We start from the raw sequence: 12,194 nt of genomic DNA on the forward strand, positions 1-12,194 counted from the left end.
AGTCCTCTACACCCCGCCCCCGCCTCCCAGCTGATCCTCCCTCCCACTGACTGCATAGCCTTACTCCTGACCTCGGAAGCGCTGTGACCGTCTTGACGCTCTCAGTAGCGGTCGCTCCCCACGCTCCCAGCTCTCGTTTGGTATCGTTGGACTGCGCTCTTTGCTCAGATCTGCTCTTTAAAAATCTGCTGGCTGCTGTCTGTCATAGCGCTGTAGTGCGATAAGCATTGTCGAGTATTAGAAATATTTATAGCGCTTTAGCTGATTTAAGCACTGTGTTTTCATTTGCGCTGTCCCAGTTGTAGCGCTGTCTGAGTTGCTTTGTCTGGATATTGCATTGCTTGTTTTGTGCATGGATAATTGTAGCGCTTTCATAACACATTGTCTAAGCTCTTTAATTTGTCTTTGTGCCCCAGCCTGTCTCTAGTTTCGCTTTTGCTGCCATTTTGTTTTTGTTGTGCCTCAGAGCCCGTCCATTACACCCCGCCCCCGCCTCCCAGCTGATCCTCCCTCGCCCCTCCCCTCCACTATCCGCATATGACAGATGCGTTCACGCGCAGCGGTCGCACCCCATGCGCGCCGAAGGTGCGCCAAAGGTAAGCCCGTCTACGCCCGTCCGCGCCTGGACCGTGCCCAGCGCCTGACGCTCTGGTCCACGCAAACCCCACACCACTCGCATAACGTACGACGCCGCTACCCTCTCTGCCCTTAACCCCGAACGCACACCACAATGCTGCAATGGTGCCCCAGGACACACCCATGGACCCTTCGCCTGCCACTCCTGCAAGTTCGCCTGCATCAAGACCTACACCAAATCCAATAATTTCAAACACAATTCCGACTCTAACAACCTGAAGTGTATTCTGCTGAACACCCGCTCGGTCCACAGACACGCCACTGAACTTTGGGACCTACTCGACACGGCATCTCCGGACGTCACCTTCCTTACAGAAACCTGGATGAACAACTCATCAGTGCCCGACATCGCCAAAGCCATCCCGGACGCCTACAAGATCATCCGAAAAGACCGCACCAACCAAACAGCAGGAGGCATCGCAATCGTCCATAAGAACACCATCCAAATCACGACCAGCTCCGACGATAACCTCGCTACCGCCGAACACCTCCACTTCCAGATCCACACCGACCCCAGGACCACACTTAGGGGCAACCTCATCTATAGACCACCAGGAACCCGCACACAATTCAACGAAGACATCACTGACTTCATCAGCCCACATGCCCTCAACTCCGAGAACTACATCCTACTGGGAGACCTCAACTTCCACCTGGAAAAGAAAAACGACAGTAACACCACCACCCTTCTGGACAACCTGGCCGATCTCGGACTCAAACAACTTGTTGACACCCCCACCCACCTTGCCGGACACACGCTTGACCCCATCTTCACCTCCAGCAAGCACATCTCGTTCGACCACACCATTGCTCTCCATTGGACGGACCACAGCTGCGTTCACTTCAACTACAAAAAGACCTTGACCCACAACCTGTTCCTCGAAGAAACTGGAACAAAATCACTGCCGAACAACTCTTCACACCGCTTAACCAAAACCCTCCTGCCATATCATCGGATCCAAACCAAGCTGCCTCCAAACTCACACAATGGATCACCCACAGCGCTGACAAACTAGCACCCTTGAAAAACCACCAGATCTAACTAGGTAGCAAAAAGGCCCCTTGGGTCAACGATGACCTTAAGAAATCCAAGAAGTTATGTCGTACTCTTGAGAAAACCGGGAGAAAAAACCCAACCACTAACAACCTGACCACCTTCAAGGCCGCTACCCGCAAACACCACCAATTGATCAGATCCACCAAGAAATCAGCTTTCAAGGACCGACTCTACAACAACGCCCACAACAGCAAGGAACTATTCAACATCGTCAAAGAATTTACCAACCCCACCGCCGGCATGAACGACATCACTCCCTCCCAAGACCTCTGCGTCTCCTTATCCTCTTTCTTCCACAACAAAATCGCTGACATACATAACAGCTTTGAAAACCAATCCGAAGAACAGTCCTCTCCACCCACCCCCGAACCAAAACAGAACTCTCACAACCTTCGCGCCTGGAACCCAATCACTACTGAAGACACCATCCGCCTGATGAACTCCATCCACTCAGGATCGCCAACCGACCCATGTCCCCACTACATTTTCAACAAAGCAGACTCCATCATCGCACAGCATCTCCGCGATGTCATCAACTGCTCCTTCAACTCCTCTACCTTCCCAGAAAGCTGGAAACATGCCGAATTCAGCGCCCTCCTGAAGAAACCCACAGCAGACCCCTCTGAACTTAAGAACTACCGCCCCATCTCACTCTTCCCATTCCCTGCCAAAGTCATTGAGAAAGCTGTCAACAGTCAGCTCGCCGCCTTCCTTGAATCCAACAATTCCCTCGACACCTCACAGTCCAGCTTCTGAGCCAAACACAGCACCGAAACCGCCCTCATCACAGCTACAGACGACATCCGAACACTACTGGACAACGGAGAAACAGTTGCCCTCATCCTACTTGACCTCTCCGCCGCATTCGACACAGTCTGTCACAGCACCCTCATACAACGCCTCAGCAACGTCGGAATACATGGAAAAGCATTGGACTGGATCATCTCGTTCCTCGCCGGGAGAACCCAGAGAGTCCGCCTCCCCCCATTCAAATCAGAGGCCACCGAAGTCATCTGTGGAGTACCACAAGGATCATCACTTAGTCCCACCCTCTTCAACGTTTACATGAGTCCCCTCGCATCCATCGCGCGACAACACAACCTTAACATCATCTCCTACGCAGACGACACCCAGCTGATCCTCTCCCTCACCAATGACCCTAACACCGCCAAAACCAATCTACATGAAGGAATGAAAGAAGTAGCCGTATGGATGAAGAACAGCCGCTTAAAACTAAACTCGGACAAAACGGAAGTCCTCATTTTAGGATCATCCCCCTCTGCCTGGGATGACTCATGGTGGCCACCGGCCCTGAGTACAGCACCCATACCTACAGACCACGCACATAGCCTGGGCTTCATCCTAGATTCCTCCCTCTCGATAACCAAACAAGTTAACGTCGTCTCATCCTCATGCTTCAAAGTACTTCGCATGCTCAAAAAAATCTTCCATTGGATCCCCACCGAAACAAGAAAGACTGTCACCCACGCACTGGTCACTAGGCGACTGGACTATGGAAACACCCTCTACGCCGGAACCACAGCCAAACTACAGAAAAAACTCCAACGCATCCAAAACGCCTCAGCCAGACTCATATTGGACATCCCCCGTGAAGCTCACATTACCGGTCACCTGAAAGACCTCCACTGGATCCCCGTCAACAAGAGAATAACGTTCGGTCTCCTCACCCACGCACACAAGGCCCTCTACGACCTAGGACCCGAATGCCTCAACACACGTCTGTCCTTCTACACACCCACCCGCCAACTACGATCATCTAATCAAGCCCTCGATGCAATTCCGGGCATCCACATATCCACCATGGGAGGAAGATCCTTCTCCTACTTAGCGGCCAAAACCTGGAATTCTCTCCCCACTCACTTCCGCCTTACACAGAACCACTTTTCCTTCAGAAAGCAGCTTAAAACCTGGCTATTTGATAAGTAATGCACAACCCTCCCCCAAGCGCCTTGAGACCCTCTGGGTGAGTAGTGCGCTATATAAATTCCTGAACTTGAACTTGAACTAGATTTCCTGGTGGCAGACCAATCAGCTGCATCCTTACCTATCACTATACCCCAAATAAAAACTTTCAACAAATCCCAAATAATATGAAGATGAAGCGTACCAGAATTATGGGCAATAAAATCTATAATCTCCAATTTAAGTGAAGTGATCCAGTTTTCGTCTTGTAAATATGTCTTATTAAATACCCATCGCTTAGGAACTCTCATATCTTCTCCCAAATTTAACTCAATGGCTAACATCGCATGATCCGAAAAGCCATTATGAAAAATTTTCTGATAGGAAAAATGTAATTGCCTAGAGGCCAAAAAAAAGTCAATGTGGGAGGAGGACTTTAACCTGCCCGACCAGCAGGTGAAATCTTTTTTTTGTGGGTTTTGTAAACCTCATGGGTCACACAGATCAAGTATTGTCATATTATTAGTGACTGATCTCTGAGATTTAGGTTTACACTGTTTTTTTGAGGACGTAGTATAGTCTAATTTTGTATTCATGAGAATATTAAAATCCCCGCCAATAACGATATCCCCTCCCACCATTAGCAATGATTGAAACAAATCCTCATAAATCTGAGGGTTATCGTCCACTGGGGCATAAAAACAAACAAAGATAATCGGCCTATGTCGGTTCTTAACTAAACATGTAACCCAACACCATCGGCCTGAGCCGCTCTCTTCTGACTGTATAATTTCAGCCTCCAAATTCTTATTTAAGAAGAGCGCAACTCCCTGTTGAGATACTGTAGAGGACGAAAACCCCCAAAATGAGGCCCATATCTTAAACATGGAAAAATCATCAATTTTAGTGGCTGAAATATGTGTCTCCTGCAGCATTATTACCGCAGGATTTCAGTTTTGATCCATGATTTAATTGCTTGCATTTTTTTCTTGTTATTTAGACCATTAACATTGAAAGAAATTATTTTAAGGCCCCTACTAATAGACATTTGAAATTATAAACATTTAAAATAAACATTTCAACAATTATACTCAAATTCTGCCCGAACAGCTTTTCTCTTAGTACCGATATATGGTGAAGAAACCCCTCAACCCCACAGAAAAAAACACCACCAACAACTTCAATTTTTTTTATTTTTTCACCCCCACCACCGGTGTCCCCTACCACAACCTCCTGCTCCACACCCCATGGCCCCTCTCTACTCCTATTACTCTCCCCCAGGCTGGCCACAAGGTCCTAACCCCTAACATCGAGGTGACTTGTTATTCCACCCCTTAACCCTTTGGCCCTCCATCCTAAACCCTACCCCCCTACCCTCAAGAACCTGAAAGATCTATTTGTAAATACATAAAGAAGGAAGGAAAACCAGGCTAATCGCAGAAAAAGGAAACAAAACAGAAACAAAATGTATTCAAAGAGAAGACAGGTCCTTTTACAAAAGAAAAATAGGTAACCAGAAAATGGGTAAGTCAAATCCTTCGAAACTTTCTAATCTTGTGAGATCCGGTTAAGTAGGTCCTGTGCTTCATTCACGTCTGACAGCATATAAAATTTGCCCTTAGCTAGAACTTTTAGCTTTCATTGTTGAGCAATCGTGGCTTGGGCACCTTTGGCTTTGAATAGGTGCAAGATTTTAGCAAACTCCTTCCTCCTCCGGGCTGCAGCGACAGACATATCTGAAAAGATTTGACATTTTGTGGTGGCATTAGCAGCGAATTGTCTTTGTTTAGAGGCTTTGGACAGAATTGTCTCTTTGACTCGAACGTCGGAGAAATTCAGCAAAATGGTGCGGGGAAGTGTGGAGTTAGGGAACAGCTGAGCTGGAACCCTATGGGCTCGGGTGATCATTAAGTCCCCTTTAAATGCAGGAATTACCTCATGATGGAGAAAAGAGGTTACCCGTTGCATCATATCAGACCCCTCTATGTTTTCCGGAACTCTTACTATTCAAAGATTCGACCTTCGATTATAGTTTTCCAAATCATCCAGTTTAGTCTCTAGTTCTTTTGAAGTTTTGGAAATGATTTGGACTTCTTTCTTGACTTCAACCATTTGGTCTTCCAGGTCAGAGATTCTAGCCTCTGCCTCTTGAAGACGAGCAGGGAAAGAGGACACTGAATCCTCGATTTTATCCAGTCGTAGATGAATAACTGCCAGCTCAGCTTTTTGGAATTGCTTCGTTTCCCTCACCTCCTCCAAAATCAAATTTAGCATATCTTTAACAGACATCTGAAATTCCCCAACCGTCTCAGTGTCCATCCCTAGAATTAGACTATGTGGACTATGTGGATCAATGACGCCCGGGGATCTGAGATCAACTTGTGACACTGTAGGGTTTACTTAAGCATATGTTCCTTTGCCAACAGATGGTAAACTTTTTTCGTGAGAAGGTAAGAGATTAGCTACGGTTGTATCAGTGGATTTTAGCACTGAGCCCAAGTTTTCCGAAAGAGCCATAACGATAGATGTAGCTGGTATTTCTGAGATAAGCTTTGACATCAGTCCAATGGCAGGCTGGGCTGGACTATTAAGCGCTGACATACCGGATTTTCTTTTGAATAGAGGAAATTGTTTGGGAGCTTTAAGAGCCGCCGGCGTCTTTGCTTCTTTGGGTGCCTTCAGGCTCTTTGGGATAGATTGCCCACTCTGATCTGCCGACATAGCCTTAAAATTATCCACAGCCTCCTCAGGCGCTTCTTGCACAAAAATATTTCCTAAATTAGGATGAGTGTTTCCTAAATTAGGTTGAGTAAGCACCGTAAGCATATCGCCAAGAAACTCTTCCTAGTCCTCACCAGAACTCTCAGAGATATCACCAGGAGCCTCCTCCTTTCCTGTTTAGCTTACTGGCGATGTATTCTAGCCTTAGTGCGCGCAGTTAATAGTTTCCCCATCACGTAACTGCTTTGAATTGTAAACTTAAAGAGGCCTAAAAGAATGCAGTCCACAATCTGATTATGGAAATATCCAGACAATATCCAATGATCAGTTGTTTGATGAAAAAAAAGAAAAAAATGTCCGAAAAAAACTCGCCAAAAGGTATTAAACGTTTTCAGGCTTTGGAGACAGGAAGTTGAAGAACCCGGAACGGAGTCAGAAATGTAAAAATACAAGGGAAAAAAAGTCCTCCAGCTACAGAGTACCAGGCACTCACACGATGTCCGCTCCTGCTGCTAAGAACACTGGAACACGTAGTCCCTCCCACACTGCGGCCGCTGCCAGATATCCAAAGGCTGCGGCTGCGGGGGGGGGGGGGGGGGGGACAGGTGACAAGAGGCAAAAGGCGAAGAAGGCGAAGAAATAACAATCACTCATAGCCACTCCACTCTGAGTCCGATTACAGTTTCACTTTCCACCTGACAGCAGGCGCGTCCGTCGATCGGCTCCTAGCACTTGTTCAAACAGTTTGGCAGCCAGATCCTGCAACCTCACTGCACCTCAGTCCTCACGGCCCCACAGAATTCCATGTGTGTGTCTCCATCGGGAGCCCCCGAACTAGGTCCACGCCAAGACTCAGGAGAGATTCAAAAGGAGCCGCATTGACGCCACCATCGCACCGCCGCCATCAAACTCGTGGGAGGGGAGGAACAAGGGAAGGGGACCCAGGTGCTACATGGAGGCGTGGAACTCCACCGTAGCCGGTCACTTCTCAAACATGTTGGTGCCGAAAATTAAACAAATGCACTGGTTCTTACCATCTGTTAGAGTTAAATGAGGGGCCACAAGAAGACTCATCAAGAGGACAGACAGGGCTGGAAAGATGAAAGCAGAGTTTATTGTCTTGTGAGGATCCAGTGGTGGCGGCAATTCTCTCCGATACTCCTTATGTATGCGAAATCTATTTTTTATCCCTTAGACGGAAACGTTTTGCAACAAGTTAACTCAAGATTACTTATTTCCTTATTTCTCCATGAACAGGAGTCGATGGGCTTTGTACTTTGGGAAGACAGAAAAGAGACATGTAGTTTTGAATATCTTTGTGTATATATATATTATTGTTCTATGTTTGTCTGAATAAGAGTGAGGTTGAATATATTGTGAATGTTTGAACATGGCCATGTTTGAAAATACTTTTTTATGATTGAAATAGGAATACGTGACAACAATCATTATGCCGCATGTTAGCAAATTGATTTTTAGGGATGCTGTTGCTGCCCTAATGATACGCGATTTGCTGAAAGTCAACCTTCCTCTCCTGAGGGCAGCCCGATTTATGATATGTATGTAATGCATGGTATTACACCTATCTTGTTTAACACACTGTGGCATAAATATACTAAGGATAATATAGAGTTGCAAGTGCCTTTAACTGGGTCTTTTGATGAGAAAAAGATACATTTCCCTGCAGGATCGATTATTTTCTAAACGTAGTCGACAGTCAATGTTTGATTCCCTAAACCTATGGCAGAAGGAAGCAAAGTGTAGATTTATGTGGGAGGAGAAATTATGCAGAATGAAGGGGGGTCAGAGGATTACGCAGAAAGCCATTGCTTATGATTAAGCTCAAACCGAACAGGGAATTTATTGTGCAGATAGGCAATTTAGATTGCAAGTGGATAACACCTATGTGGCTAGAACTGAAGCGGAGGGATGAGATGGAGGATTTATTGGATACTCGTCCACCTCCCCCTTATGCTCCACAACGTATATATCCTGTTGTTCCCCCAACTCAAGTACAGGTCCCTTCAGCCTCTGCCCCTGTTGTTTCCTCCTCCCCTGTCTTTCCGGGAACTTCCTCTGTTTTATCTCCCTCTGTGTCTGAGACGGCTACTTTATGGCCTGTTACGTTGCCGTCTTCAGTTATGTCCACAGCTGTTTCGTCTTCCCCTACCCTTGCTTGGGCTCACCAGTACGCGAGCACGACCCCACCTCTAGCTGTTGACACATGAAAGTTATTTACTCGTTCGACTGTAGGACTAAATGAGAAACAGATGGTTGAAAATCAGTCATACCAGTGGATGCAACATCCTATTAATACTATAACTGATATATGGAGCACGCTCCGAGACTTTGAGCCTGTTATGAAGGAACATACCCTGAAACACATGGCCCCATGTCTTATTACTTTATGGGAACAGTGTTTTGCAGGAGGAATGGCCCCCAAGTGCTGTATGATATTCAGGACAGGGCTCATAAGTCTGAACTAAGACCAGACGAAGTGTACAAAAATGTTGAGGTTTTATTAAGTTATCGAGGGCGGATGCACCAAAAATGTTCCTCATGGGACTCTTAGCACCCTATGCGAGAAGTCCATCCTATCTTTCACCCTGAAATACCGGAATAAAAAAATTATCAGGATGTAGTGACTAGACATCGTGTAGTGCCATGAGTGCAGGGTCAATGGGTTTACACCCCCTGGAAGAGGAGTGAAGTCCTCTCACTAAAATCACAACTACCTGACCCCGTTAGAATCCCACAGCTTATTATAAAGAACTCACAGAAGCGGCTTCCTCAGCCATTTTGACTCTAGCTGATATAGAGCTATTTTTTGCATTGCTAGTCCCTGTTGATATAAAGCGTCAGGTGCATGATCAGGAGCATGTTCAGGAGTTAGGAGGAACACAGGAACAGATAAAAGATTGGGATAAGGAATGTAAGCCTCGTGATAAAACAAAACTCAAACTATGTTAACTGGCCATATTATTACTTACATGCATTCCTTAATTCCTCCCCGTAAGGTGGATTGGGATAAATTGACAGCATGTAAGCAGAAGAAAGACGAAAGCATTTCTGATATCTTCACTAGATTTGAAGGTGTATTCATTGACTTTAGTGGACAGGATTTATCATTGGAGGGCAGTGTACGCTTATTTGTTAATCGTTTTGTGACCAATTTGTTACCGGAAGTTTCTGCGCGGCTACAAGCTGCTGAAAGTAGCTGGACTATGTCTACGCCCTCTGTAATATTGAGTATGGCCCAATAATATGAACATAGAGAAAATTAGAGTAAGGATAATATGGAAAAGAAAATGAAAGATCTTAAGACGTGGGTGTTGTTGCAACAAGTCGTTCGAGGACGAGGCAGAGAGAGAGGCGTTAGAGGGTTCGTCCTGAGGGCATTGGGAACCAGACAAGGCGGAGGGCCTGCTGTTGTTTTGGGACTAAACCAATGCGCTTACTGTAAGGAAGAAGGGCATTGGCAATTTCAGTGTCCATTGTAGTTGGCTCTGAATGGGGCTATGAGAGGAAGAGGTCGAGGTGGTGTGGATCGCAGTGATACACGACGAGAAGATGCAACGCACGTCGGATCAGAAAATAAATATTTCGATAATCCGAGAGGTAGGCAGTACTATAATTAGGACTTGGCGATGGATGCAACCGAAGGGTATGCCTATACATAGGACAGCCAAGGACAGAGTGTGGGCCAGGTGTCAGTACCCGTTGATCAGCAAGGTCCTTATGTAAAAGCGCATTTGATGGGGACATCTGAAAAGTTTTAAGTTGATACAGGTGCGATGAATAGTTCTATTTCTCGTTCTCTGGTCCCAGGGGCTGCTCTGTCGGGCACCATAATGTTTCAGTGGGATTCTCGGGAAATCTGGTGGGAAACCCCATTTCCAAACCTATTCCATTCACAATTGCTCCAGTTACGGTAGACTCCCCGTTTCTCTTGACTTCTCATTGTGGTGAAAATGTATTGGGCTTGGATTTGTTGAAGAAATTTCATGCAAAAATTCATTGTTCACCTGATGGTGTTTATTTAACTATCAATCCCCTGGGCAGGCATACTTTGCAGTAGTTCACCAAAAAAGAACCCCTCCCTCCTGAGTTTGCTGCTATCCCAGAGACACTGTGGGCCACAGGAGACACAGATGTAGGATTATTAAGGATTCCATCCATTTCTAATACTCTGAAACAAAATGCTTGCGTTCCACGTATACCTCAGTACAAAATGTTTTCGGCGGGCAAGAAAGCTTTTCTCTCCATCATACAAGATCTGATCAAAAGGGGTGTGGTGGAGGAGACGCCTGCTAATGTATGCAACAGCCCCATTTTACCGATCTTAAAAAAGGTCCCTGTTGGAAGTGATTCTGACTATGTTGATAGTTATTGTTTTGTGATTGATTTGCGTGAAATTGGTAAAATAGTGGTGCCCCAATACCTTGTGGTTTCTGACATCACTACTATTCTCACTATGATTCCTCTCAGTGCCAAATATTTATCTGTGATCGATTTGAAGAATGCTTTCTTTAGCATTCCGATACATCCTGATAGCAGTCATATTTTTGGCTTCTCATTATCTGGTCGGAGCTCCCGGTTTTGTCGCGCTCCCCAGGGGTACACAGAGAGTCCTAGTATTTATAGTTAAGCTTTGAAGACATTGTTGGTTGATTTAGTCGTACCCCCTGGTAATGTGCTTTTGCAATATGTTGATGATCTGTTAGTGGCCTCTGACACTGAGGAAGATTGTAAGGAAGCCACTGTACAATTATTGTCTCATTTGGCGGCTAGTGACAATAAAGTATCTCTTTCTAAATTCCAATATTGTTGACAGGAGGTGACCTATCTAGGTCATCTACTGTCAAAAGAGGGGAGGAGACTAAACCCTGAGCGTGTGACTACCATTTTTAATATGTCTGTACCTCGTACTCAGCGTGATGTCCGTGCATTTCTCGGCATAACTTCTTACTGTCGCCAATAGATCCCTAATTTTTCGATTCTCACTAAACCTCTCCTGTAGTTAACCACTAAAGATGTGCATGAACCTTTACCCTGGACTGATGATTGCAAAAATGCTTTTGACTCTTTGAAATCTGCGCTTTGCTCTGCACCCGTTCTTGGTACCCCTGACTGCCAAAAACCTTTCATGGTTTATGTACACGAGGTGGACAGTTGCTCACTTTCTTTGTTAACACAAGGATTTGGTGGTAAGCAGAGACCTTGTGCTTATTTCTCGGCAGTGTTGGATAACGTCGCGAGAGCACTCCCTACCTGTTTAAGGGCTACTGCTGCATTCGCAGTGGCTATTCGACAGTCGGATGGGCTCGTTCTGAACACTGATCTCACAGTGATGGTACCGCACGCTGTGGATACATTATTGAACAAAACGAAGACCCAGCACTTTATGAGTGCGCGTCTTACAGGTTACGAATTGACTTTGTTTGCTCCCCACATTACGATTAAACAATGTGCCACTCTGAACCCAGATACGCTACTACCCCTCCTTTCGAAGGAAAAGAACAATAATGTTCATGATTGCATATTTCGGACGAAGGAAGAGACGAAGGGATGGGTAGACCTGACAGACAATCCTCTATCTGACCCTCAAGGGGAGTTGTATGTCGATGGCTCTTGTTTTAAATTATCAGATGGCACGACAACTGCTGCATATGCACTAACTACTCTTCACACTGTAGTTGAGGCTTCTCGAGAACCCTATCAATCAGCTCAGGCAGCTGAGTTAGTGGCATTGCTTCGGGCCTGTGAGCTAAGTGAAGGATTGAAAGTAAATATTTACACCGATAGCCAGTACGCCATCGTGTGGCTCATAGTTTTGGCCGACTTTGGGCCGAAAGAG

This window comes from Lissotriton vulgaris, chromosome 7 (assembly GCF_964263255.1).
Source record: "Lissotriton vulgaris chromosome 7, aLisVul1.2, whole genome shotgun sequence".
Lineage (NCBI taxonomy): Eukaryota > Metazoa > Chordata > Amphibia > Caudata > Salamandridae > Lissotriton > Lissotriton vulgaris.